The sequence below is a fragment of the Lineus longissimus genome, chromosome 10 (genome assembly GCF_910592395.1).
Source record: "Lineus longissimus chromosome 10, tnLinLong1.2, whole genome shotgun sequence".
Lineage (NCBI taxonomy): Eukaryota > Metazoa > Nemertea > Pilidiophora > Heteronemertea > Lineidae > Lineus > Lineus longissimus.
Genome location: NC_088317.1, coordinates 4,444,482 through 4,460,273, shown reverse-complemented (window position 1 = coordinate 4,460,273; position 15,792 = coordinate 4,444,482). Strand labels below are relative to the sequence as shown.

The 15,792-nt window shown below is 41.3% G+C and overlaps 1 protein-coding gene across 21 annotated transcripts in view; it reads right to left on the bottom strand.

The window, feature by feature from the left end:
- The window catches only part of LOC135494256 (disks large homolog 4-like), a 148,402-nt gene that overhangs the window by 17,838 nt on the left and 114,772 nt on the right, over positions 1 to 15,792 (bottom strand). The window lies entirely within an intron of this gene.

Below are 15,792 nucleotides of genomic sequence, written 5' to 3'. Positions count from 1 at the left end.
GGGTGGCCTTAACCTTACCCCAATCCTCTCTTACAACAGGGGACAAATAGAACACAGCACCCTTTTGATTTTGGGCACACATAGAATCCTTTTGATTTGGGAACACATAGAATTCAGGATACATAGAACCTGGAATGCTTATTGCTGACCCGTCTCTAGTCTATGTATTATACATCAAGGAGCTTGTCCGGAACAAGCGCTAAACCGATGTTGTCAAACAATCACTGCATATTCCCGGCAACAAGCCCATCCTATTTATTCTGTTACCATGGCGTCATAAATTTTTGATCCACGAGCAGATATTTTGGAATAAAGGCTAGAGTCGTGAGAGCAGCCTTCACGACGAAAAGAGTAACTTGGCCAAGTCTTAATCAGTCATCTGAGAAGTCACCGATGACAAAAAGAAACATCGATTACCATTTTAGCATGGATTTGTAGATGAGGAGTAGTATTCGGTAGGACAAGATATGTAGGGCATTTGTCTTTCTGACTAGAATTAACAGTGCCGGAAGAGAGCAAAGATCCTTGCCTTGACAAAAGTTATGGAATTTCAAAAGATCATGTCATTTATTGATTTGACATGGAATTATTGGTCAATAAGTCCTGGATGCCTTATGATCTTGCACACAATCTTTTAGGCATTATCTCATGAGGGAGGGGAGTGTGCCCCTATTGAAAACAACCACAACAAAGACGAGGCCAAAAGAAGATGGAAATGATGCAATTCATCCAAGACACAAATTCTGAAAGTTCAAGAACCAATTTTCAAAACAGAAATTTCATTTGGAGCAATTCCCACTCTAAATTGATAAATTTCATCGAGATTATAGAAGTCAAGTTGTAAACAGAGATCGATATTCACAGTGGCAAAAATATTTTTATCGGTAACGGAAGGAATTTTGGAATCGATTACGATTCTACATCATGTCAAATCTGACGGTGAAAATATCAATGGTTTTTTAACTCTTTCACTGCCAGAACAATTATCTATTCTATCTGTTGTACTTGCCAGAAAAGCTGTTCTCGTTCGACACAGGCAACGTGATATCCATCGCCAAAATGCCACCTCATTCTCGGATCAAAATCTGAACTTCTCAATAACTGGTAAAATACAGCAAGAAATGTACAAGCTTACGTAATCTGCAATTCTTTCAGGTTACACAAAGATATTGATATTCGGGATGAAATCTCTCAAAATAGAACTGGAGAAGTAAGTTGGTGACATTTTGTAATCTTATCACTCATAAAGAAATTGTTATTCGTCTTATTCGGACAGAATATGAACAAGATATAGGGAGAGAAGTACATAAGTCATAGCATATTCAAATCTTGTTCTAATCTTGGCTTGGTTGCTATCTGCTGGTTCCAGGGTACATTTTGTTGTTGAGCTAATAACATAGTGAGAAGGATTACGAATGATCAAAAGTTGTATACAAATACAAAAGGTCACCATGAAATGTTCTTTCAAGATTCAGGCTAGTGAAAGGTCAGATGGTCTTTATAGATCTTGTTATACTCCATGTATACTCGGGTCACTGGGATAGTGTTTTCCATGATGGCATAAGAGTTCCAAAACAGCTTCTCTCAATGAATTTACCCCACTCATCAAAATAGCACAAGCTCTATAGCTTACTGGTACACACAAAGTAAGCAGGCAACCTCAAAAGGATGCTCAGGACACACCTAAACTTCAAACACATGCAGCTGAAAAATGCGCTTTCATCTCAGAAATATGACAGTACGAATCAAACAAGACTCAGAATCCCAGTTCACAAAGTTCAAGGAGGGGTACTACCCTTGTTCTATGGCCAGAAAGGGCCAGAAGTAGACTGAGTGAGGATCACAACAGCACCAGCTCGGGAGCTTACTAGTACAGCTTTCTCAAAGTCTGTAGGCGTCCCTAAAAGAATGACTCCAAAATATGCTACAAAGGACACACCTTAACTTCAAACACCTTAAAAATATCATATCAGAAAATATGATTCCATAATTAAATCTCATAGTATGACTGATCAAAGGAAAGCTCTTTCCTTTTGACTTCTTTGGGAAAAACTTCTGGTTCTTCATGAGATTCCGCCTTCGTTGGCAGTTACAAAGACCTATTCAATGATGTGAAGGAACAAATTCTATAAGTAAGACTTGTAAAACGTGGAGATGGAAGGATAAGCCATTTTGGGAAGCTATAACAAAAGCTGTTGGTTTTTTAAGTGCTTTGATGATGCAGAGGTGAGGTCTCAAGTTCGAGTCACTTCCTTAGAATGAAACAATTTGAGCATTCTATTGGCTGTGCAGTCAATGATCACTGCTGAGAATAGGTTAACTTTAAGATGTCCGGCCATTCAAAACTCCCCATTTTTATCAGTATTCTGCGACAGATTTCCTTTAAGGCAGATGAGCAGATACAGTCAATACTGCGTACAATGAAGAGAAACCCTTTTTTTACAATTCGTACCACTAGTTAGATCCAAAGTGGAGGGGCAATCGGGATTCAAAAGAAATCCTATTACCGAGAGACCCAGAGCCACAAAAATCCATACCATTTTATCGTGAAGAAGCCATGAATATGCAAATCTCCGCACTTTTCCCAACAACTGATATCTCTCCGTTGAGAAAAACAGCCACATCAAATACCGTCGGCCGGATAATGTCTGTAACTGTTTGCGATTGAAGGGATGCAGACTTTTGTGTCACAAACATTGTCTGTTTTTACAGTATGGAGTATCAACTTACCGGAGAAAACTCCGCAGAAAAACATTGGACATTCTAATTTTGATTAACAACTTATGAATCTGAAATCAGGTGATATCAGATTAGTGGCCAAAGTAAAACCAGATGCGGATTTCATGACATATCACATTCTATTATTGAAGCACATTTGATGAAAATACATCCATATGATCCAGAAAATTGTCAGAAATAGTGCATATTATGACAAATGTTGCATCCAGCTTTAAAATTGCTACCACAAGGGAACACGCCTGCAGAATCCATCCTGTATTGCTCAACGCTCTTGAAATGCACCAACTCCACCGGAGTAACTTGTTTAGTTGGTGACAGGGGACCTATAAATCATTCTAGTCCAAATGCAAGTACATCTAATGCGCATTGGGGCATTTGACAAGCATGCTCCAAAAAGCATTCAATGCATCAAGTTTAACAATTTGTACTGTCAGGGGATGATAATTTATCAATGCTCAATATCCATCTGCCTTCCGAATACATTTAATGTTCAATGAGGCATATGACACACCAAGCCATCATCACCCATTCAGATAAAATGCTATGAAAAATTGTTCAATTCATTTGATTTTAATGGAGAAATTATGATTAATGAGAATTTATATTGAACACTCTTGTGTCAAATTTGGCTGCACAATTTTAATTTAAAAGTCAGCTTGGGACTACAAATGTATTCTCCCCTGACTATTCTCATATCAATGGAAAGAAAATTTGCGATAATGAATATAAACTACAAGCACCTCTCAATTCAGAACAGAAAAGGAAGGATAATTCAACCAATCAACGATTCAATGCATTTCTCCTCAAGCTTCACCATGACACCCTGCCAGCGTCTCTCCCTGATGAGTTTTCTCAATTCATTGCCATTAGGCAAGTAGGCTTGTGGGTAATGCGAGGTCTTAGTAACGCAAGGTAATATAACGCTTGGTGGGTTTAAGGGACCTCCTGGAGGCGACAGGTTGGAATATTTCAATAGAAAGCGAACTTTAGTGGCTTGGGGACATAGTGTCCATTTCATTGAGAAATTTCATTGGGTTAGTTTCAATTTCCACTTCATTGGGAAGTTTCAAGTCAATTTCATTGGGAAGTTTCAAGTCCATTTCATTGGGGAGTTTCAAGTCCATTTCATTGGGAAGTTTCAAGTCCATTTCATTGGGGAGTTTCAAGTCCATTTCATTGGGAAGTTTCAAGTCCATTTCATTGGGAAGTTTCAAGTTAATTTCATTGGGAAGGTTCAAGTCCATTTCATTGGGAAGTTTTAGGTCCATTTCATTGGGAAGTTTTAAGTCAATTTCATTGGGAAGTTTCAAGTCCACTTCATTGGGAAGTTTCAAGTCAATTTCATTGGGAAGTTTCAAGTCCATTTCATTGGGAAGTCCTTGTGATTAATAAACAGTTATGCTGAGTGTATCAAGAGCACTGCCTTACCGTTCAAATAAGGACGTAAACCAGTTCCTTCAAACTGGCAATTCACGGCGTATGAAACACGTACAAAGAATTCTATGAATCAAAGTAGTCATTTCTCATTGACGAAGGCGGGTTGCTAAGAATTTGAATAGAATCCACAACAACCGTTACCAAGGATACAGAGAGGTTAAAATGCCATCAATGCTGTTCTCATCCTAGGATATTACGCAGCCGGATTTTCCACATTGAAATTCAAGATGTGTTGCCTCCTTTACGACTTTTGGGAGAGCGCGGAGAGAACACGTCAAGATTTACGATAATATCCTGACAGGTTCTAATGGCGCTCATCAAATTTTGATCTTGTTGAATCTGAAGTGAAGTTTGTAAATGCATTTCCTGTCATTTAGGTAGTCCACTTTAAGACTGCTTTGTTTAAGATATCAACACCAAACTGGAGGTTAGCTAAATCAAGGCACTTTACCAAGATTTTGGGCAAAATGACATTGACATGTCAGTAACTGCGGCGGCCATAACGAGGCACAGTGCAGTCCTTGTTGGATTCGAGACAAAAAACGTCAACTCTCAAGATTCTCAAGCACACACTGCAGCGGACGTTGCTTCTGAAATGACCTGGGAGCCAAGATTTTAAAATTCCACACAAACAATTTTAACAAACGGTGTGTAAGTCTTGGCAGTTACTCCTGCCGCATTTTACAAATTCCTCGCCACGGTCTGGTTGGATTTGCAATACCTGGCGATACTAGGGTGGCTTACTACACAAACACATGAATCATTAACACTAACAAAGCATGGCACGAACATACATATTAATAATGTGGCATGTTCTCCTGTGCGAAAAAGTTTATAAACTCGTGAGATGGACTCAACATCAGGATGCAATTACAGTAGAACCTCTCTTATTAAGGAAACCCTCAGGACTGACAAGTGCTGTCCTTAATAGGAGGTGTCCTGATTAGAGAGGTCGAATTGAATGGAAACAACCAATTTGGGACCAAAACTAGTGTCCTTAATAGAGAGGATGTCCTTAATAGAGAGGTATCCGCTAAGGGAGGTTCTACTGTACTTTCTCACTTAAAACTGCAATATGACGATTCAAGCCGTCAAAGGTGCAAAGGAGAATGCAATTAGTAACAATACAACACCATGGAACCTCCCTTAGCAGACACCCTCTCTATTAAGGACACTGCATCTGGTACCAAATTCGTCATCGGTCTAAATACCGACTCTATAGCCAGCACCCAGGTAGGTGAGATAAAACTTCACTTAGTCTCCAATAGGGGTCTCTCCCACCTCACAGTACATCTGAACTATTCAAACAAGCACAATGAATATATATATATCTAGTGACACAACACATTACCCTTAATGTGCACTTTAGTCAACTGAAGACTACCGATTTAACCCCCTGCTCCTGCCTGTAGTTCCCCTTCAAGACGCAGACAATAACGATGACTGCGTCCTTGAAAACAAGAGGAAGTGAACTAAGCTATGCTGCAACTGTTTGCAACTATGCCAACTGTCTAATAGACTGGAATGTTGGAATCGCTGACAGCTTCAGCACAACACCCCTAGCTTGGTAATGGGGGGGGGGGGTGGCAACAGCAACACTGAGAACTTGCCCAGTACAGTCAGTTCCAGACCCCCCCCCCCGCAACGCCCTACAATTCACTTCACTCTTAAGCAGTCAATGTAAACTGTTACAAACCTTTGGATGCAGTAGTCCGTGTGATTAGTGAGGTATCGCAAACCAAGATGGCTACAGTATCCAAGCTAACGCTGATTCTCACTACAAGGTGAAATGGCACTGTTAGAGCTAAATATAACCTGCCCACACAGAGGATAACTACGCTAACTTAACGCTGGCTTGATGCCATGGAGTGTATAGGCAATCATTAGCAAAAGTGATGGTTTGAAATTTCACACCTTGTTATAAAGGGGGAGGGGGAGGCCTGAGCTGTATTCTGTAGTCATAACTATGGGGACATAAAAACAATTCAGCCCACGTCAGATACCACTGGGTGAACGCAATCACATTGTACCAGCCCGAACATTGAAAATTCCATTAGTCGAACATACTGAATGTGCCCGCCAAATCCCCGAGCTCCGACTCACTGACTAACAGAAGCGTGCTCAATTATGAGCTAATGTCTGGGATAATCTTTGCTTCACTTTCAGGACTGCATCTGGTAATTAGGATGTGCTTCAGTTATCCATTTCATATAGCTCATCACAAATATGTCATTAGTTAATCTACGCGTAGGCTACGAATGATTACCGCGCGATATTGCTAATAGTGTTACCGGTAAGTTAACATTAGATCAAAATGGAATGGCGTGAAAGTATAGGAAATTCACATCGTATGTAGGAATGAATGTATTTGTAATTGAATTTGAAAATTTCCAAATGCGCAAATAAGTACTAAATGCAAGTTTTAGCATTGCCAACGTCCAGAGAGATATACAAATACTATAAATACCAAGTTTCAACAGATTTGCATGCATAGTAACTTCGGTACGGCATTGTGTATAACTGCATTTCTATTTTCCAGGACCAACAGTTATTACGAACGGCGTACCCCTTTAAGAGCCATCGCGATGTCAGCGATCCTAGGCACTCACGTTTTCCTGCCATAAACATGATGACTTCTCTGCCACATTTTTTTTCCTCGCCACCTCCATCACTTGTTGCATCACTCTAAACCGCGTCACAACCGACAAGGAGTTTTGGTGGCAGTCCTCGATGTAGTTGCCTAGCAACCTGTTGTGTACATCTCAATTTGCCAATGTTTACTGGTGGCAGCTTCTAGTTCTGACCAGGATCGTGGTCCTGGCATACAGAATCCTCATTTATTCTTCTGGTCAGATAACAATCGTGTCCCACTATTGCCAACTTGTCATGAAAAATGGGCAGAATTTGATTGGCATAGCAGAGTCTGGTATGCGCAATAGAAACCGGACCCAAGATCTAGAAACTTAGTTCCAATTTCGGTCAAATGAAGCACTGATTCAATCTTTGAAGGAGCACTGAATCTTTGTGCACAGAGTACCCAGGAAGAGATTCACCAAGACCAATGCCAACAGCTGCGTTGTGGGCGACCAACCTTTAATGAAGCAAAACCTGTGGACAACATATTTATAAATTCGTACATAACTCAATTCTGTCATATCTCAAAGAAACAGCATACCACTCCATGTAGTAGATTCAGCTTCATTCCCAAATGAAGCATAAATCACACATTCATCCTAAACTTTTACCCCAGTGGGCCGCTAATTACCAATAATCTCTTCATTCGGTGAAAAACATTGCCACTAGTTCTTTTATTGCAGATAATTAGGCAAGAAATTGTCATAATTGGCCTTAGAGGACCAGTGATTCGCCTCAGCTTCCCTGATGGGAACTCATGTGCAGTGGGAAATCGAATATCAGTCCCATTTTTATGAGTAGACTTCGATTTGAACGTAGAAAGTCCTGAATGCCAAGGGAAAACTTTGACAAGAAGCACAGTAGTGCTGTCCTTTATAGAGAGGTGTCCTGATTAGAGAGGAGGTCCAATTGAATGGAAAAAACCACTTTGGGACCAAAACTATCAGGTACGGCTGACCAGCAAGACGTTTTTATACGTCTGCCCCCTATCAGAAAATCGATCCGAGCGCTCACTCCATCACTATTTTAGAGAAGCGACCTTCTGTTCCTTCAAGATATCAACAATAGCTGGAATCTCGGAACTAATGTATACGTCTGCGCTCACTCGTTCAATACACATCAATCTTACCGTAATCAGTTGGCAGTGACGTGTAACGCGTCTCACAGAATAACGGCGGGGGCCGGGTGGGAAATGGACGAGGTGGTGGATAGACGCAATGTTTAACGGGGCGAGAATGTTGTTAGATGTATATATGCGTGAAACAAACAGACTTCTCAACATTCACTACACGTCTCATCCCACCAACTTCAGGGCCAGGTTTGAGAGCTGGTCATTCAGCACATTGGACACCACAGCAGCCCACTGAGTATGGCTCAATAGAGGAAGCTGAGTTAGTTCGGCCAAGTGACAAGAGCAAAAGAGACTCTTGTGAACATCATCCCTCTGGGCCTAGTAGAAGGCAACCACAGACGCGGTCGACCCAAGAGGATTCGGATGGACAACAATTCATAGGACCTGATGAGATTCCATGAGATTCCGAGGCTTTTTGTCAATCAAGGACACCACAGAATGTGCAGAAAAAGATCCAAGTCTAATTCATTAGCATGATTAACCTGGCAAAACTGCTCCTCCCAAAAGGCCTGACACGGCCTCATTAGATGGCTAACCCTGCACCTTAGGAAGAAGGATCAATGCATGTTTGATTAGCTTGGTTACTCTGGTGCGAGGCCAAATTTCCCCTGACTGGATATGACGATCGGGAGGCTGGACAACACCATGGAAACGGGATAAGGGAGACCCTCAATTATTATGTTGCACCCGGGATCAGTTTTGACAGAGGAGGTAGACTATCTCTTATTAAAGAGATTGGTGATGTATAGCCAGTGACTGTTAGCAACTGGCTGACTCTCATATAACAGTATTAAAGTTGAGGAAGAGTTTGGGATCAGTTGGCCTTCAGAAACTTATGGCAAATGGCAATGAGCTCAAACTGAGGTTGACTTCCGACTGCAGTTGATACACTGATAGTTTAAAAGGCAAGGAACTGGTCAAATGGCCATCCCAATCAATACTAATGACGTCCAAGGGGGCCTTCGCTCAGACTACAGATTGTGACAACGGGAGGGTGGGGGGATGAGATATAACTGAACGAAACAATCAAGTGAAAGTCTCACACACCCAACTGGCTTGATAACAGAACTTCACCAAAAAACAAATGAGTATCCCTTTAAGGTTTCAGTGGAGAGATTCACGCAGAGACGTCACCGAAGGCCAGATAACCACCAGATACAACCGCCAGCACAACACATATCAAGGACACAGACATCAAATACCCCGAGTGGCCACAAAGTTACTTACTCCTCTGGATGCTTCAGGTAAATCTTTCGCCGAGTTTAGGCTTCCGCTCTAACCAACCTACAAGCCCACAATACGAACATATCGTCCCTCATATGATACAGCGGTGGTGAAAATGAACTGACGGCAAATGACTAAGTTCAGTTGTCATGGTAATCTTTTGAGACTCCGCTACAACAACAATACAGCATCCTGTGATGTAAATAAATGCTCCAACCTAAATAATTGCTTGGAAGGACGAAAACATTGCCGCTTGTTGATGAATTGCGGATAACAATAGAACTTCAAGGAAGCCAAGGCCAAATATATTGTATTTTTTACTCACGGGCAAGCATACCTGGACTTTATTGCGTGGAGTGAAGCAAGTAGGGTGAAGTGCCTTCCACAAGGACACAAAGAAGAAACAGTGGTGACCCTTTCGAGAGTGCCTGATTATGAGCTCGACGCTTCAACCACTAATCCACTGACCTCCGTTTTCAGTAGAACTGGCATGTGAACCAACTAATACAAAACGTGTGGCCTAACACGAACAATAGGGGTCTGGTACTGTAGTGGTTGCACACATAATGACTTTTGATTATCTCGTTATTCAATATTATCAATTATTAAAGCGGTTCAATATTTTTATCACCATCTGTTTATCACAGGTAATGGCCATAGAAAGACAGTAAAATTTTCAATTTTGACGAATTGTGCGAAAAGCCTAGGTTAGCGAAAATAAAAATTGCAAGAAAAAAAAGTTGATTGGAAAAATGAAAACAGATTGCCTTATCTGCCGAAATAAAATGCCCACGAAAATTTGGCGGTTAATGATAGTCCCTCCGACGAGTCGGTTTCATTCCTAATCCTGCTAATGACAAAGCCAATTCCCCGACTACTATCAACTCAATATTCAGAAAGATATTTTAATGTCAGTCCAACCAGGTCCCAAAAGGGGGCTCAACCAAATACATAAAATGATACTAATGACACTCACAACACGCTTCAACTCAAAACACATGAGAGTTTATAAATGGCATGGAAAAATTAATGGCATTATTTTCAACAAGTTCATGTCGTATAATGCTTCTGCTGGTTCGTGATGAATTGTTTTCAGAACGCCCCCTCACAGCGTCGGCAACTGCCTGGAGTGCGACGGGTAATTGAAAAGCCATGTTGTTGCATGAAGGAGGGAAATCAGCATCACATGGCACTGCTGATGTTATTCATCGCCTGGTTCATCAGTCTCTGGTCTGATGTAGAGTGGTGGGTTAGCCCGAATATCTTTGAAGGTTATCTGCAAAAGTTTTCAATCAATAACCGTTTGTCTCGCGGTAACGTCAACCCACAACTTGTCCACATGCAGCACACTTAGTTAGCGACATCAACAGGGCCAAGGACACAGAATGACATCAAAAATGGACGTCACAATGATGTCACCACAAGGCCTCTGTAGCCAAACTGATTGACATCATCGACTGTCAGATAATCTATGTTATGATGGTACCTACTGGCTTGGCAGCCAAACAGTAAAACAAATGGGAGTGGTAGGAGACAAGTTGGGGAAATGCGGGCCGGGCCACCGTGTTTACACGACCTCATCTCTCCATGCTTACCTGCTCAGTTCGGACAAGTCCCTCCTACTCCGATTCTGTTTTTGGTTATACATGATATGTCATCTAGCTCTCCGGCACATTCGGTATAAATTGCTATCGAAATAATCCCTAAATGAATCTGGCCATCTCACGTGTGTGTAAAATCATGAAATTACATTGTAACACCAACATGTGTGCGCTGCATCACTGTAGAATCGCATACACAGGACAGTCCACTGCCACAAGAGTAACACCCATTCGCTTAATGCATCCTCAGTTCTATGACTGTATGAGATGCAGTCTGAATATGGATTTAGTTAACCAGCCTCGCTGTGTTGGACGTACAGTGGGTGGACACAAACACTGTTGGTGTACAGTCACGGCCTCAGCGATACCGATCCAGACCGGACGAAACAGTCCATGAGCTATAAATAGTCTCCCTGCACAGATTCCGATATTTTTGAATATCTCCCATCAACGAACATCAATTCCATGAAGACGCAAGCGCACACAACAAGTACTCACTCACCACGGAGTCAGCAAATACTGGCCGGACCTCAAGATTTACGACACAGACACGGTCATGCACACGGGAATATTTTCCGCAGATTATCAAAGGATTCCATTATAAATCTCTCAAGATATTGTAATATCCAATTGTCTGATCGATGGCGTCAATACGGTGGCCGTACAGACAGAAGAAAGCACACTCTGCCCAACAACGAACAGCGACTAAAGAAATTAACAAGGGCCGCCCGAATCTTGAGTTATAGCACAACGGTGCAGCCAGCAGAGTATCTGGCGCATCTGTCACCAGCGACGGCTTGCTAGCTTCCTAAATCATCACCGTGAGAGCAATATCGCTGTGGCTCAATTGACGGGGAGGAACTGCAGCATTGATGACGGGTATAGAACAAGGACTAAAACGCTGAACGACTCACTGTACTGTAGCGCAAACAAATAGTAGATATCCTCACCAAGTAGATATCCTCACCATGTATGAAGAAATCCACCGATTTTTTCATTAGTCGAGTGATTTTTGTCACGTACGATCCTAGGGTAGACCTCCACGGCCCTCCAAACAGACGCACGCACGTTCAAACCACCTGCGTGAATAACACCGGTACCGATAAAAGTCGATGACATTGGGAGAGACACACATAGATATTACATGTTGCGACGAAAACCACTCAAACCACAACAGAAAAGCTTATCTCACATTTCAGGAACTCCTCCAAATAAACCAGATTTTGTCTATCCAAATATTAGCCAGAAATCGTAAAATTTTACCAGAAATTAGATCACTTACGCCCAGAGTGTTTATCTCCAGCGAAATATAACACATCTAAGCCAGGTGTATGCACCAACCATATCTCGCCGTACATACATACACCAACCATACAAGGAACAAAATCAATAGGATCTCGTATTATCATACACGGCAGGTCAATCTATCGTTTAATACAAACCGCACACGCAGCGCCCCCATTGTGTGTGGACATCTTTTTGTGGCGCGCCATTCATAAGCAGATGAGGAGAAGCCGCATCGATAAATGAGGCTACCTTTTTTAGTTGTCATTGATAGTTTTTTTGCTATTATTCTCAAAATTCATCTTTTGATTGGGGTATTTTTATGAAGCCGTAAGATTGAATGAATCTGGGTTATCAGCCCATCACTGATATTTCTTTGCATTATACTCAAAATTTTATCATTGTGACTTGGATATGTTAGATATATTTAGAGACACACTCCACTGCGCTATTCATAGTCAGAAGAGGGGAGGACAGCAAAATGAACAAAAAAGTCGGTATAATGACAGTTTTATCATTGTTGTTCTCAGAACTGTAAAACTAATTCACAGTTGGTCTGGGACAAAAAAATACAATTGGGTCCAACATGCATTCTCGAAAATGAAATGCACTGGATTATTTCACGCTATACAGTAAGGAAAAGAGATTACCCACTTCAATCAGTGAATTCTCAACCTGTTCAACTGGCATTATAGTTACGCTCAACCACCCAAGATGGAAGCACTGCAGACTACCAGCCAAGAAATCAACAGACAACATCCGTTCGATTGCTAAACAATCATGGACGAACCGCTTCGAACCAATTTCGATATTTGAAACTACGACTATAAACAAATGATTCCCAGTTCTGATCAAAGATTTGACACATATTAATCCAAAGTGGTGAAATGGGCCACAGGAGAGAAAAAACGATTTTCTGTCTGCCATTTAGAGCAAAGATCACATTTCAAAGTTAATAGGAAACTATAACAGTATAAATTGGCAATTTGCCTATGAGTATAAGCCATCTCATATTTGCCTTGAAGTTATATTCATGATTGGCCTGATAGTATCAGCTGAATTAAAGTGCCGAGGATAGCGATAGATATACAGGTTTACGTGGGCGGCAAATGTCGTTTGTGGTTAATTTCGGACTGTAATGTTCGAGAATTTATTGCTCCATCGCTCGGATCAAGAAGGACCCTGTTGTCTCCTTGGATGCATGCTCAGCAAGGACCCTGTTGTCTCCTTGGATGCATGCTCAGCACTTGGAGGAGTCATCCTCCACGGAGTACTTCTACTCCAATATTCTCCTCCAAAGACTTCTCGAACAACCAATGTGAACAAACATGCATCGCCCAATGAAAATATCGACATCGATTCCCACCAGATAAACTCTGATAAGTCGGAGGTTCAAGGAATCTCTGAAGTCAGATCAAGATGTCTTAACTTGTCAAATTCGCATGTTTTTTATTCCTTTAGAAGAAAGTTTGAAATTCTAAGAATCCGATCAATGGCCATACAGTATTGACGGGTGGTGTCTTTCATGTGATATCAATCTCGGATGTTTTTGAACAGGACTTTACACGGAATTTCGCAATCTTTTGAGTTTGATGCAAACAACGATTTGTCGACATAGATGTAGATGTCCCCTGTTTCACTATGAAAACGTCGGGTTGATAGCGGGAAAACCATATCATAGGTATGGAATAGATGATGGATAGAACCACTTCTTGTGCAAATTGCACAAAGGGTTAAACACCCAATATCAAACAACTTAAGTCGAGAAAATTTCCCCAACTACCAGACCATTTCACACATAAAATCTGAAATGACTGACTATCAACATGTGTCAAGAACAACCAAGGGACCCAAACAGCGGCTTTGGGCCACAATAACACCTGCTCATCCTTTAGATTGCCATCCCATAATACTCGGAGGACGTCCACGTCGAATTTGATTACCGGTCCTTGAGAGTGATTGGAGAATTGGCAATATTTGGAGGGTCCCGAAGGAGGACTGGAGTGTTGTCGAGGACCGCCACAATTCCGTGGGAAATTGATCTAGCGCGGAGCTTATATATGTTGTCATTGGCCAGTATGGAATGTGTTTAAGATGATGTAGCTACATTGACAAGAGAATAATGAATGTGAACTTTGTCATTTTGGTACATGTAGATAGGTTTGATGCGGTTTCAAAATCTAAGATGATGAGATTGATTCTTTGTATAATTGGTTTTTCTTCCGCTTTTTTGCAAAACAGACTTTGAGACATCTGAAAGTGCTGAGAGAGCCTGGAAACAGAATCAATGCATCACAAGATAGGACAGGATATGTAGTTCCTGCCATGCCCACAACAAGGTTTAGTTATAGAAAAACGAAATACACACTTTGGGGACTTTGAATACACAAAAAATAGATTACAATTCTGCAATATTTCTTTGAGAGGAAGGGGTTAACAACAGTTAATTTTATCATAACAGCAGATGTAAAATCTCCTTTATGATCTCGTGAAAATTCAATTTTATTTATTTATTGACCTCGGTCATGTTTACCATCGAGCAAATTGCTCCAGATTAGATATGATTTTTCCCTGCACGATAGGAAAATGTACTTCAAGTTCATCACGATATGACAGGCCTTGTGATGGGTTATGCCAAGAATGGCATGATTGAAGAACATTTGCATGCAAGCCATGTAGGCCTAGACAGAGCCCAGATTCAAAGTCAGACAGTCAACAGGCATGAAGAAGGCTTGATACATATGTATAGGACATACACCTGCCTGTATGCCAATATTTGTTCGTACCGCTGGGATGTCAAAGCCTATTGGAAAATAAGCAGTTACATGGAAAGCCGCTGATAGGCTTGAACAAACAAAATATTTGGTAGACTTCTTAGTGCATTGTGATAACAAACCTTGTACACGACTAGATCTACTCAAACAAGTTCTGTCTAACGAATCTGAAGATGACCATCTAGAAACTTCAGTGATACACACTGCAGTGTATTTCAAAAGTTCTCAAATGAGCACAAAAGTAACAGGCTTTCTGCCATCGAATTCAGGGTCATAGTTGGGCAGGGAGCAAATGCCCCCCCCCCCTGACCAAAAAGGCCAATTCCGGGCCTGAAATTCACCAAGAACTGTCCATAGACTAGAGCCATCCATGGAAGAGGGCAACTTCTTCAAACAAGGCAGGATTACCGTGAAATCTGGTTTCTTCCTACGCAGCTCATCACATGAGTGTACCGGGATCAACTGGGAATCAAACCCGGGACATCAGAGGCGACAGGCCCTGGCGTTTCCACTGTGCCACTCCGACAGCCCAATCTTGCTGCCATTACAAACATTTCAAAGGTTTCTCGCCAATGTTTTGATCATTCTTGACATGCCTCTCAAATGAACCCCATGAATGCAAACATGATCTTATTCTCATTATATCATATTATTCAATCTCCATCATAATTATGAGGCCTAGGCACTCTGACCAGATTCTGTTTCAATTGTTATGAACCAGGCCTAGCAATATAATTACACAAGTATATTACATGCCCTACATGTTATAATATAGGAATAGAGCACAGAATGTGATTGTGAACCAACAAGTTTGATGAACTGGCCAAGGCCAACATGAAAAGCGCAGCATAAAATAGGGAATTCAGATCGCTGCGATTATAATCACTGTTGTGAGAGGAAAAACATCTCTCATCTGCGGATAAAACTTGTAGTCTAACTGCTTTGTTTGCAATTGATCGCTGTTGCA